The sequence below is a fragment of the Armigeres subalbatus genome, chromosome 3 (genome assembly GCF_024139115.2).
Source record: "Armigeres subalbatus isolate Guangzhou_Male chromosome 3, GZ_Asu_2, whole genome shotgun sequence".
Classification (NCBI taxonomy): Eukaryota; Metazoa; Arthropoda; class Insecta; order Diptera; family Culicidae; genus Armigeres; species Armigeres subalbatus.
In genome coordinates, this window is record NC_085141.1 from 364,121,781 (window position 1) to 364,135,624 (window position 13,844).

At 37.2% G+C, this 13,844-nt stretch overlaps 1 pseudogene; it reads left to right on the forward strand.

Annotated features, from left to right (window-relative positions):
• LOC134222868 (mucin-2-like) overlaps window positions 1-13,844 on the forward strand; it is a 552,473-nt pseudogene that overhangs the window by 27,121 nt on the left and 511,508 nt on the right.

Here is a 13,844-nt window from a genome sequence, read left to right on the forward strand (position 1 = left end):
GCCAAACGATCAGACGCGTTTGTCGTCGATCGTCATTCGGCAGCGAAACTAGCGCTTCGTAATAAAGTACTAATATCTTCAAGGTAATTATAAAAGCGATAGTTATTGAGAAATGTGAATAGAAACTGTTTCCATTTTTGTTTGGTCTTCTTTTTATTTTCATAATGACATGTAGGGGAACGGTTCGGCACTTCATCTCATAGCTCCTATTTCCATCCCATCAAAAACAAAGCAATGAAAACGATTTTTTTTCTTATTTTTGTGATTTTTTCTAGCAGTGAGCACGAGTGGTAGCAAAAAGAAGCGACGAGATTGGTGCTATATTTCTTTGTTTTGCGATGAGATGAATATATGTTCAGTGAGATGGAAAACGGAACAGTTCCCCTATATTATAAATGTTTTTTGGATATTTTAATATTTGAAGATTGAACATAATACTATTTTACAGTGCTATGAAATTTCTTGATGTATTGAAAAACTGTATAACACATATTTTAGATTTCTTCAATATTTTCTTTGACGAATACCTTTTATTCGGAATTCCCTCGGCTACCCACATATGCAATGCCACATCATAGTAGCAGAAAGTCAGTGTATGCTCTATGGACCTTCTCAAGTTTTTCACCCATTTCTTCCGCTTCCTTCTCATAGTTGTTTGATGATGTTCGGGCGTCACACCTACCGAGAATTCACCGGCTGACGGAGTTACCCACGGTCTTTTCACTGTCGAGGCCACTCGCTCATTACCGCATCAAATCATCGTCTCTGTTTTGTTTTTGTTTCTTCTTCCATGATGAGCTAAGGTTTTTTTTTTGGGCACCAGAAAGGGAAATTCGTTGCTTGAATGGAACATTTTTATGATTAATAGCGGTTGGACAACTGCCCTGCCATGCCTTATGCTGGTTGAAGATGATGATTCTTTCACATTTGCGCGAGTTGTGCCCAGCCCACAGGCACGGAAAGGTGATTTCCTCGCCGAATCCAGCCTATTGTCTTTGTGATTGTGGTTCTTTTGTCTTCATTATCATTCAATGGGTGCACGATGAGTGCGAGCAAGAAATGAATTAATTCTCATTTTCACCTGAGTGCGATGATTTTGTCTCAATTATGTATGGACCCGCGTCAGCTTCTCGGTGCCATTTTTATCACATGATTTTTATCATATGATTGATCGCTCTGCCGCTTTGTCACTTAGCCTGGTGGGTGCCATGAGGACCACACCAGCATGATGGCTAGAAATTGAGTGAACATCCTCGAGCTGATGTGTTGATGTTGGCACAGTTCGAATTTATACAACAAGCTTTAATGGGGTGTGTTGTAGTCTTTCAGAGGGCAATTTTTAAAATTGCGAAAGTCATTACTTTGTTAACTCTCAACCTGCCCACATTTCTTTTGTTATCTAGGTGTCTTTCAATATTCAATCCAAGTTGGTCACATAATTATGGCATATGACTGGTATCAACGTTTGACGTTAAGGGCATTTCAAACGTCCTTAATTTTATTTTTCGATGGAATTTCTCTGAAATATTCGAAAATAATTCTGCTACGCTAAATGTGGCTGTAGTAGTGATTTATTAGAATTATTTTTGACTATCTCTATGATGTTTCCGAACGTTTCTGGGATAGCTGTGCAGGAAATATTTTTGTTTTTACAGTAAAACTCCATAATGCTTAAGAATTTGTAGCAAAACTGAAACATGTCATGCAACTGTCTTTGGTTCGTCTGTAACAGATGATTAGGACTGGAAAACCAAAGGAACATATACAAATACTGACGGCGCCAGCGTTCTGGTAATGGTGAGGCAACAGCAATTTTGGCATTATCAGCAGTAAGAATTATAATTGGAGCGGTTCAACAGTTAAGCCATGAACCAGGTAAAAAATAGTCAAGCAGTTTCAAATATTATGGAATTTAAATTGTGTTTATCATCTATAGATGTGATCATCTATAGTGTTTATTTCTATAGAAATTGATTAGTAATTTATCGAAAAAGCCTCTAGGAATCCTTTGAAATATTACTGCAAAAACTTTCAAATCCTTGAATTACTGAGAATATCCTAAGTATGATAATAGATCAATTGTAATCTCGAAATATTTGGAGGGACTTTCTTCACATGCCTTAATTGTCACAACAGGATGGTAAACAAAATCCTGTTTTGATTCTGTAACTGAGACTATATGCCAAAACCCCCAGGATGTCGAGATTGCAGTCGATCCATCTGCATACTGCTTCAGATATTATTGAGAATTTCTTGGTAATTTACTTTCAGTAGTTCCATCCAAAATTCTTCCAGGAATCTCTTGGAATATTCATCCATGTATTACTTCATAAAACTATCTTTCTTTCGAAAAATCTTCCAGACATTTTGTTGTAAAGCATAGCATACCATAGTTACGGTGTACTTGGTAGATTGAATACTAGTTATATGTACTCATATTTTTCATTTGAAATCTTTATCCACATTACTATCTGAAATCGATATGAGTGTAGTCCTTGTTTTAACCAGGGACAAAAAAGACTAAATTATAAATATTATAAATAATTCTTCAGGAAATGCCTCTAGGAATTTATTTGGTTAGTAATCCAGAAGTTCCTTCAGGCATACATTTAAAAACCCCTTCAGGAATTCCACAAGAAATTAAACCAAATATTCTTTAAAAAATTTTCCCAATGCAAATTTTGCATTTTTTTTTCTAGAAAATTTGCGTTTCTTTTCTTTTGGATCTGGATCGTAAATCCTCTGGAAATTATTTCGGAGATAAGTGTAGAAATGCTTTTGAAGTTTTTTTTTTCGAGATATTCATTTGATAATTCAAGGAGGGAATTTTAAGAATTCTTCCGGAATGTACATTAGGAATATAATTAATCAGTGCACGAGTGAACGTGTCATCATTCGAAACGCCAGATGTGAAAAAACATGTTTCGTAGAACAGATAATTAATCAATGCGCGGTCGAATGTGCTATCATTCGTTCGCTGAATCATCCGCAAAGTGAAAAAAATTGCATCGAAAAGAAGATGATTAATCATTGCGCGATCGAACGTGTTATCATTCGGAACGCCAGGACGAAAAGTTCTGTAAAATTCCCACAGAATTTTTGATTTAAATTAGCACGGTGAATTTTTGAAGTAGGATTATGTCTGTCTTTTCTATAATGCGGTAGACTTTGCGATTGCGAAACTTGGAGACCGTCACGAAAATATGATAGACTTTGAACTTTAATATCTCAGCCGTTTCTCGATCTCATTTTTAACTTCAGGTCGGACTCGATTATCCGGAGTATCGATTTAATTTTCACTCCGGATAATCGAATCCTCCGGATAATCGAATGACCATAAAAAAACAAATATGTAATTAAATAACTGAAAACTCATGTTTTATTTTACTTGCAGTGATTATTAACCTTTTGTCTGTGCTCTGGGGTCAATATGACCCCAGGCCACTTTGAGTGGCTGCCATTTTTTTAGTTTTCAACCGATTCTCCTAATTTTTGGTAGTTTGGTTAAACTCGCCGAGATCTGTCTCCTAAGTGCAAAAAATCTTAAAAAATCTTGAAAATATGCGCTACAGTGTACTTTTTTCAAAAAACTTACGTTGTCTGTGCTCTGGGGTCAAATTGACCCCAAATTGAAATTGCTATAACTTTTTCAATATTTGGCCAATTTTGGATTTTTGGGGCTGTTTCGAAAGATAATTTAATCATCTTTCAGATCGTTACCAAAGATTGACTATAGGTGGGCGGGTACATCGCAGGGAGGGTTTTTTGTAAAAAAGGGTACAAAAACAGTGATTTTTCATGCTTATTTTATTTATATCTGAAAATCCTTCTTATTTTGAACAGCACCTTTTCAAGAAGGTTATGCAGGAAGGCCTGTGCTTTGACATGAGGCATTGATTAGTTTAGAGCTTGGTCGCTAGGTGGCGGTATATTTGAATTCATTATTTTAGACTACTCAAATAATTTCGATATATGGAATTTTCCTCATTGTAAATATTCTTATCGCACAAATTTGAAATTTGTAAAGATGACGTCTTTAACAAAGTTCGTCTGGTAGGAATGGACTGTCATGTGATGGAATAAATAATTATGAAATTTACAAATAGGCGGCGCTAGTGTACTTGCAATATTCTTGCATATTTGAAATATTGCTTTAGCTTGAGATCCCTCATACCTACACTCAAGTTGTATTTGGCAACATTGTTCAGGACTACAAAGCGGTGCACAATATAATGAGCACTTCTTCCAAGATGCGGCGCTAGTGAGCTGTTATATTTGAGTATATTGTTCCATGTGAGATCTAATGTATTTTGGTTTGTAGCATTTTTGGCAAACATTAATGTTGTAGTAGAGTTCATCAAAAGTTTTCTTTGTATTCAACATCGCTGGAGCAGGTTGCAAATAATATAATGTGATCACAGAATATGCTTTAGGTCATCCAAGAAAACCCTGGAATCAAGGCTTTTGGGTCTACATGCGTAACCAAAGATCAGCCAATTTTCCGTCTATTTATAAAATTCCCAATTACTTCTTCCGTCACAAGACAGTCCATTCTCACTAGACGACCTCTGATCAAGACGCCATTTTAACAAATTTTAAATTTGTGTGATAAGAATATTTACACTGAAAGAATTCTATATATCGGAATATTTTATGTAGTAAGTAAAACAATGAATTAAAATATACCACCACCTGGCGGCCAAGTTCTAAACTTATCAACGCCTCATTCCAAAGCACACGCCTTCCTGCATAACCTTTTTAAAAAAAGTGCAGATTAAAATGGGTAGGATTTTCGGATATAATTAAAATAATCATGAAAAATAACTGTTTTTGTACCCTTGTTCACTAAAACCCCTCCCCGCGATGTACCCGCCCACCAATAGTCAATCTTTGGTTACGACCTGAAAGATGATTAAATTATCTTTCGAAACAGCCCCAAAAATCTAAAATCGGCCAAATAATAAAAATGTTATAGCAATTTCAATTTGGGGTCAATTTGACCCCAGAGCACAGACAACGTAAGTTTTTTTGAGCACAGACAGAAGGTTAAGGGAACACCATGGATGACTTGCTGGTGTATTATGGAAACATATTTTTTTGCCATAACTTTTGAGTCCATGGTTCGATCAAGCCAATTTTCAATATGAAATGATAAGACAGGATTCCCATTTGAATGCAACTTGTTGATTGAGAATATGTGCCAAAAAATGACTGGACTATTTACGCGCTTTTTATACAGAAAATTGTATTTTGTCCATTATTTCTGAACCCAAAGTTTGATCTAGTCAATTTTCAACAGAAAGCAATGAAACTTTTGAGTCCATTGTCCGATCCATAAAATTTTCAATAGGAAACAATGTAATCGCCATGTTCGTGCCCATGTAATCGCCAGGCTCCCCCAGATCTAAGCGATTTCATCGCCGCAACGGCGAGTTCTAGTCGCTGGGATTCTATCGCTGGGTCGATGCAGGCAATGTTCCATTTACGCTTTCACACCAACGGCGACAGAATCGTATTCGCCAAGCGGTAGCATCGCGTCGCGATTGTCGCGTCACTTGTGTTTGTGGAAACTATACACTAATACACTCTATACACTAATTACGTAAGCAATTTTTCTAGGGTTTTCAACCCTCCCTCCCCCCATGTAAAATTTTTCCCATATAAATATTTTTTTTATTTATATAGAGCGTAAGAAAATGACAGATCCCCCCTCTCCCCATAAGTGCTTACGTAATTAGTGTACGACCCCATAGACGAATCCAAGTAAAAATAAATAAGAAGAAGACACACAGCGGTGTTAACTTTGGCAGATCCTACAGCACAGCATAGGAAGATCATTTTAAAATGCTTATAATAAATTCTAGATAAATTGTATTTAAAATCTGATTGATGTACGATACGGAAAAAGTTCTGAATTACATATCTGGAAGCTTATCTCAATTTTTTGAATATTTTCCAAAAATGTATCTATCATAAAGTTCGGAACTTTTTCCGTATCAGTTCTTCAATCAGATTTTACTTACATTTTGTCTAGAATTTATTATAAGCATTTTTAAATGATCTTCCTGTGCTGTGCTGTGGGATCTGTCAAAGTTAACACCGTTGTGTGTCTTTTTCTTATTTGTACTTGGATTCGTCTATAAGGTACACTTTGTGGAGTATTCAGAATCAAAAAATTAAGCAACGGTTCACATAAAATAACCGAAGCGGAGCCGACACAGCAGCACCAGGGCGCTGGAAAGGAAAACCATCGCATTGGTGGTTGGTGGTCGACGTATTTCTGCAAATCTTTAACCTCAACGAACTTTCATTTTATGTGAAAAAGGGTTGACTAAAAATAGCACTATTACGGTTCCGCGCAATGGCGGGCGATGTTGAAAATTTATTCCACATTGTGGCGTCTTAGCGAAAAGTCATCGAGTAGCCGTCGGACAATAATAGCACGATGTGAAATTTCAACGTAGTCGGTTGCAGTTAGTTGTTGGAAAGGCGCATTGGGGAAAGACTTTCTTTTGTATAAAATGGTGGACCGGAATGAATCGATTTTATTTACAATAACTAATAGAAACAATACCAAAGAATCTTGCCAGGAAGGTTCATTTTTAGCCGACGACAGTCAAATCGACGAAGACGCCACCTTAGGCGACCGTATCTCGGACCGACAGATACCAAGCGATTATGTTTTGTAATATGAAGATCTTCTTCTTGGGTCAAATTACTCTTCTCAACAATACTCATTTTGAATAACTAACAACTCATAACTAGAATCGGTCCGCTCTATACAGAATCCGGATCAGAAAGGCACATAATATTTACACCCATAACAGACCACAAAAGGGCGGGACTAATGGGTGATGACGGTCAGCGATGGTTGCGGCAGAAAAGTTACAAGATTTAGTCATTTGGTAGTTATTAATGTTTGGAAAGGCGCATTATAAAAATAAATCTGACCTAGTTTATTAGGATCTCCACGACAAACACGCGGGAAAGGCGCAAAAAGTAAAATTTCAATTAGCAAAGAAAGAATAATTTTCAAATTTTTGGTACCTACTTTGAATTTATTTTCAATACAGTTAACCTACTCAAAATCAGATTATTTTATAGCTGTTCTGGTGTTTTCTAAAATGATTTATTTTATATTTTCAATAATGCTCATTTATCTTATGAGAAAACTTAACTTTATGTTTCAGTCTTTTTCATAGAGAATGTGTAAATCCAATACAAACATATAGAAATTGATTAAAAGTTCCGCGATGCAAACAATAAACATACCGCAACACTTACTGCCAATCCCTAAGCAATACCTACAGGGGTTGTTCTGCTACTACGTATAAAATCCTTCAAATGAGACTGCGTAGTCCTACGTCATCTTTGCGTACAACCCGTTTGTGCTGCATCTTTGAGTTTTTATCCAGTTTTCCACGATCGCCATAATGGTGGCTACTACACCCCTGAAAATAATTATAATGGTTATGTATGAGGATCAAAATCTCGATTTCTAGCGATTAGATTGAGGACATTTTTCGCATCATAGACAAAAATGAGTTAAATTTTCAATTGGAAAGGCATGTTTCAGTTGAAAATAATTATAAAGCTACTCCACTTGCATGGAGCTTCATAAAAAAGTGGTGGTTTTACAATCATTTCCATATATGAATATGTACGTTATGTGGAAGATGTTGATTTTGAAAATGTATTGGAGGTAACCACTTTCCCTTCGATGGGACTCGAACCCATGACCCTACAGTATGCTAGACTGGTGCTTTAACCAACTAAGCTACGAAGGACCTCCTTCGGCCTTCGCAACCTAGCGGCTACTGAACGAGCTTGAGATTCCCAAATTGGACGCATAGTCAAATCACTCGCAATCCATTTCTCAAGCCAACACTTCCACATGTGTAAAATACACGTCCACATTAGAGGAGCGTGAGTATTTAGAATGTCTGGTGGCTATACAGATTCTTCATCAGCTACTGTACTGATCAAGTGAGGTTGTGTAAGCTATTTACCAGTCGGTCGTCTTGCCTACGCAATGCGGTCGGGTCTGAGCTTGACAGTTTCTCAAACAAATATGTCCTCAACCTAATCGCTAGAATTCGAGGTTTTGGTACTCAAACATAACCATTTTGTACAAGAATCAGTGAATGCGTTATATTTATTTCCGGGGGTGTATAAAAAATCTGACAGTATCTGCTTCCGACGCCAGAACGTTATCGACGTTGGTCGTTGTTGTACCGTGCGGGACCGAAATCCGTACAGCACCGAAATCCGTCCACCTCATGAGAGATCAATAAATTAAAGGGGGTTAAAGGTAATTAATGTAGAAATGATTTGTCTTGTCCTGTTCAGATACTTGGCACTTTGGCAGTAAGCTTTTGTGCTTTTAGGGCATATGTAGCAATGGAAAGAAGCCTTTGAAATTAAAACAACAAACTGTGTTTCTTTGCCAATTGTGAAACATTACATAAGATAAGCGGAATGCAAATCGAAGGGATCGCTTCTCAAGTTGCGTATCGATCTGTTTACAGTGGTAGTTTAGTCAATCAGACTGTTTCAATTTAAATATTTAGTTAAAAAATAGCTGTATGGATTTTGATCCTTTGATTCTAAATCCGTCAACGGTGGACGGATTTCAAGTCAGGGGTAGTTGATTTTATTCATTATTTTACTATGTTTTTCCTAGTTTTTAATGAGTAAATGTGAAACACTTCAAAAGAAGAAGCCTCTATGATCCTATGTCAATGAAAAACGTTTTATTTACATTTGATTCCTATTTTCTAATGACATATACTAAGGTGCTTAAGTGTTCGGATTTCGATGCCCCACGGTATCAGCATCCATTTTCCAGGTGGGTGTCATCCATATCTCACACAATGGGCTTGTTTTGCAGCCAACATTGTGCGACTGGTCCCCACTGACATTTCTGGATCCCAATGGGAATCAAACAGATGTTGGTAAACAACACAAATACTACCATAAATTTTACTTTGAGATGTTAGCTGCAAAAACATGGCGTCATGCCAGATGGCTGCCATTTTCACTTTGTTTGTTGGTATTAGAACAAAACGAAAATTATCTCTGTTTTTCTCACATCCAGGATATTGCCCTGTTTATATTTTCAAAGGCGAAGCTGGAATCGAAAGAAATATGATGATTTTATATCAACGAGTATAATCTTCATAGAGCGCTCTTTGCAATTATCAATGCTACGATCCCTGATCATTAAAAACAAACATGGGAGTGAATCCTCCAAGAACATTATGGTGTCGTGAAGATAAACGGTTTCTTGGAAATACGTTTTCCATAAGTTAAAGAGGGAGTGGATGGTTCTAGACTTAGTAAGAATCTGAGAGTGAGAATGATGACCCTGCAAAAAAAAAAAATGGTGCATATCAGATCATCACTATCCTGAAAGATGCGTGAAAGCCTCGGTCAAAGCATCAAGAGCCGCACAGAATGGATACGTTTGCGTACGTTTTGACAGTTTTCCCATGGAAAAACTACCAAAACGTACGCAAACGTATTCATTTTGAGTTCATCTTTACACCATTTCTGAGGTTTCAGCTTCATTTGAAACGATGCTCAAGGAAATAATAAATTACTGGGAATAAAGGGAAAAAATACCAGAGTCAAAAATTGAAGCTCCCTTAAGATACGTTGCTGGCTACAATTATTATTTTTGAATTCTTTATCTTATGGGGTAAATCCGGGTGAGATGTCACACCGTTTTCAAAATCGACATTTCTTTAAAACAAACCGTTAAATTGAAACTCTAATTATTGTTTTTGATAGTTTAGGGATCCAACTACATAGTGTAGAAGTCATCAAAAAAAATCGGACTGTAATATTTACATAACGAAAAAAAAAGTCAAATCCGGGTGAGATGCCACACCTCAGGGGGAGATGCCGTACGTGGGAAATGTTGGAGAACTGGGTTTTTTTTTGCGATGAACGATATTTTTCAGAAAAGCATGATCATTCATATTTGTATTTCAACCAAAAACAAACAAATTTGTCGCGTATACAATTTCTCATTTCTACTTAACAATACACAGTCGAGGATATTAGTCATAAATAGACTTTTATTTTATAGGTTTTCTCCCACAATCAATTACACAAATCGTCAAAAATTGCACATATCGCCTTTTTCTATATTCACGACCTTTTATCAACTTGTCTAACAGCCGCACACCTCGGGAATCTTGTCCATTGATTTTGTTCCCATACGCTTCCAAAAAGGTGGGATTGCAATTTCGTCAAGAAAAGTCAAACAAATTATGGCTAATTTATAGGTTGGTTTACATCTCGGACTCTCGGAGATTTCCAGCGTTTTGTATTTTGAAACGGGCGGAAATTCTAATTTTCTACAACGGAATCCCATAAATCTCACCCATACATATGGCAACGAAATTTGCAGACAAGCTCTCCCGTTAAATACATACGTATGGTCAGTCTATTGCTAACGCAATATCGAATTCTAATGAGCTTGAAATAACACGAGTGCTTCTAGCACAAAGCAAGAAACAGAACTATTTAGGAACTACCGAAGTTCTCAGATTTCAATAACATCCATTCCATTCTGAATCCTGTCTACCTGGATACGACCAGCGTCGAAAGCAGATCAGGAAACAGTTACTATCAGTTTTATTTATAGCAGCTAACGTGGAAAGCTGTATGTGGGAAATTTTCATGAATTCCCACGAAAATTACTCGGAATTTCAACGGAATTTTGTTTTTAGATTTTTTTTGAGTCCAAACGAATTCTTCTGAAATTCCACAAGGAAGTTTTCAAAATTTCTAAGGGTTTTTTTCAGGGAAGTTCCTCAATAAAATTTTCAAGAAAATCGAAAAATTTACGAAATTTATTTTTGGATTTTCAACGAGCAATTTAAGGTATATCAGTCTTAAAAATTAGGAAGTTCCACTCCACTCTTCGCGAATTTTAGACCGTAATTTCTTCGAATTTCTACAAATATGAAATGGCGTGAAAAACTATTATCAGTGGTGTGATAGATTTTTATCCGCAGCGCGCTGGTTAAAAAACGTTGGCGACGGTAAGATGTCAGAAACTGTCGGCGGCGGCTCACACCTGTAATTTCTTTCTAAATTCTTCCTAGATCGAATTCCTGGAGGAGTTCTCGAAAGAAATTCTGGATATATTTTCAAAAAAGATTTCTCCAGGAGTTCTTTCGAAAAATTCTTTAAAAATGCTTTCGGTAGCTTCTGCAGACTTTATATAAATAAATTGGCGGAAAATCAGTTTTTCTTAGAAAAATGTTGACGTTTGTTCATATTTTTCTGACGAGTCTAAGAACGTTTTGTGGGAATTCTCCGAATAACTAACTATTCAACATCAGAGCTACCTCCTCAACAGCTTACCAAACAGTACCGACTGAAACATTTATTCTCCGGCACACAGTCACGTGGCCCGAGTTCGTGCTGCAATTTTCCGTAGATCTTGATGCTGGATACCTCTTAATCTGATTATGCATTCGAACTGGATATCTATCTGAACAAGATCAAGTTGAATGACCAGACCGGCTTCCCCGGCTGCAGCGCTCTGGTGTCGTTTTACTTGCAATTACGACTCTCTCACTTGGTAACTGCCATTTTATTTACCCGTTCCAGCGCAGGTTGTGCAATTGAAACGAAATTAGATCCGCCGCCCGGTGCTGTTTGTTTTCCAGTTTAAAGTATTGTCCACGCTGTGTCGAGATGCTTATTAAATTTCAGTCGGCGAAAATTTCCCACTTGTCTTGTTCCGCTGTGGGTAATTTTCAAGTTTCTCGATGAATGCGAACAATTACGTCAACTTTTTTTTCGGCTCAGCTGAATAGTAAGTGTCGTGTATTAAATGACAATCCACAAAATATTGGTTTTACCGATTTGCTTAGAGAAAGTTCCGAGTTTTCGTTCATATTCTGTAATCGTTTCAATCAACATAAAAGTTTGTTCCGCTAACTATCAATCATTTTTCTATCATTTTCAGTATTCCGCCACCCTGCGATCATTTTAGCCTGTCCAGCTAGAGTTCGCTGCTGGTCGGCCCCGTGGGCCACAGAGCTAACCCTCCGATGAGATGAGGTGGAGCAGACTACTCATAACGACCGCGTTGTCGTTATTTGTAATTTTCGGATTAATCGATGCCATTAACGTAAGTACTACCCCATCAATACTCTGCCCGGTACAAATTTGCGAATATGCACCTTTCTGAATCATAAGCTTTCGCGTGCAGGGAAGCAAATTGAATCTGAGTCCCCAAAATAAAAATGGTTTCTTTTTGATTTGTCGTCGCTCTAAATCACTTTTTATGGGTTGGCAATCGAAGAGAAGTGGTAAAGGTCTGCTGCATTGGAGAGGCCAGTAGCGCAAACTTGAAGCAAGTAGAATAATTTGCGACATTCGAATTCGTTTGAAGTGATTGTGTAGGTAGGCTGGGGCGATGTGGGCAATAAGGATCACCTGAAGAAAATGATCTTCTTCCTCTTTTTCTTCTATATACATGAATAATTGATGAACATGAACAATTATTGTTCTATGTGCGTATCCACATAACTTGAAAACGTCTGGATGGATATTCTTCGTTTCTTCAGCAAATCCGTCAGTTATTATTTTCGACAGGTTTATAGAATATTTTTTCATTTGAAAATCACAAGTTAAATGGATAGAATTGAGTAAAAATAAAATAAAGATTCGTATGCTAATTTTGCAACAGCAGTTGACAATGTGCATTCTCGCCTACTATGTAGGGCATCATCTGTCAGGTCAAGTATTGTTGTGGTTTGTGATTACTATTAACGAGTGAGAGTCCCATTATGTGGGATTTGTTGGGTTTCAAATGCATCATTAGCTACTTTTCTGCTAGTTGACAACATCATCCGCCCAGGTTACTGGGAAGTCAGTGGGGTTGAGTCCCACTGAACGATTTTTAAAACATTTTATACAGCTTTGCGATGTCTATTCAACTCTACAAGTTTTCGAGAGAAAGGGGTGACGTAACTTATCAAAATGTCCTCGAGTTCGTCGCTTATTGGCAAATGGTCATTTGAGGCTCAGACGGATGGTATTGCTCGACTGGGAAATGCCCGAATAAATTATCGTGCGCAACCGCGACTCATCCATCTTGATGCATATGACATTTCAGATACTATTTTCAAGTACTAAATCTCGTAGACTGCACAGGCTATTAAAGTATGCAAATTTGAATTTTTGCAACCATATACAAACAAAAACAGAGCAAATTCATCAGAATTTCCAGAGGAAATTCAACCGAATTTCCAGACGAAATTCATCCGAATTTCTAGACGAAATTCATCCGAATTTTCCAAAAGGAAATTCATCCGAATTTCCAGAGAAAACTCATCCGAATTTCCAGAGGAAATTCATCCAAATTTCCATAGGAAATTCATCCAAATTTCCGGAGGAAATTCATTCAAATTTCCGGAGGAAATTCATCCGAGCTTCCAGAAGAAATTCATCCGAATTTTCAGAGGCAATTCATCCGAATTTCCAGAGGAAATTCATCCAAATTTCCAGAGGAAATTAACCCGAATTTCCAGAGGCAATTCAACCGAATTTCCAGCGGAAATTCATCCGAATTTCCAGAGGAAATTCATCCGAATTTCCAGATGAAATTCATCCGAATTTCCAGAGGAAACTCATCCGAATTTCCAGAGGAAATTCATCCAAATTTCCATAGGAAATTCATCCAAATTTCCGAAGGAAATTCATCCAAATTTCCGGAGGAAATTCATCCAAAATTCATCCGAATTTCCAGAGGCAATTCATCCGAATTTCCAGAGGCAATTCATCCGAATTTCCAGAGGAAATTCATCCGAATTTCC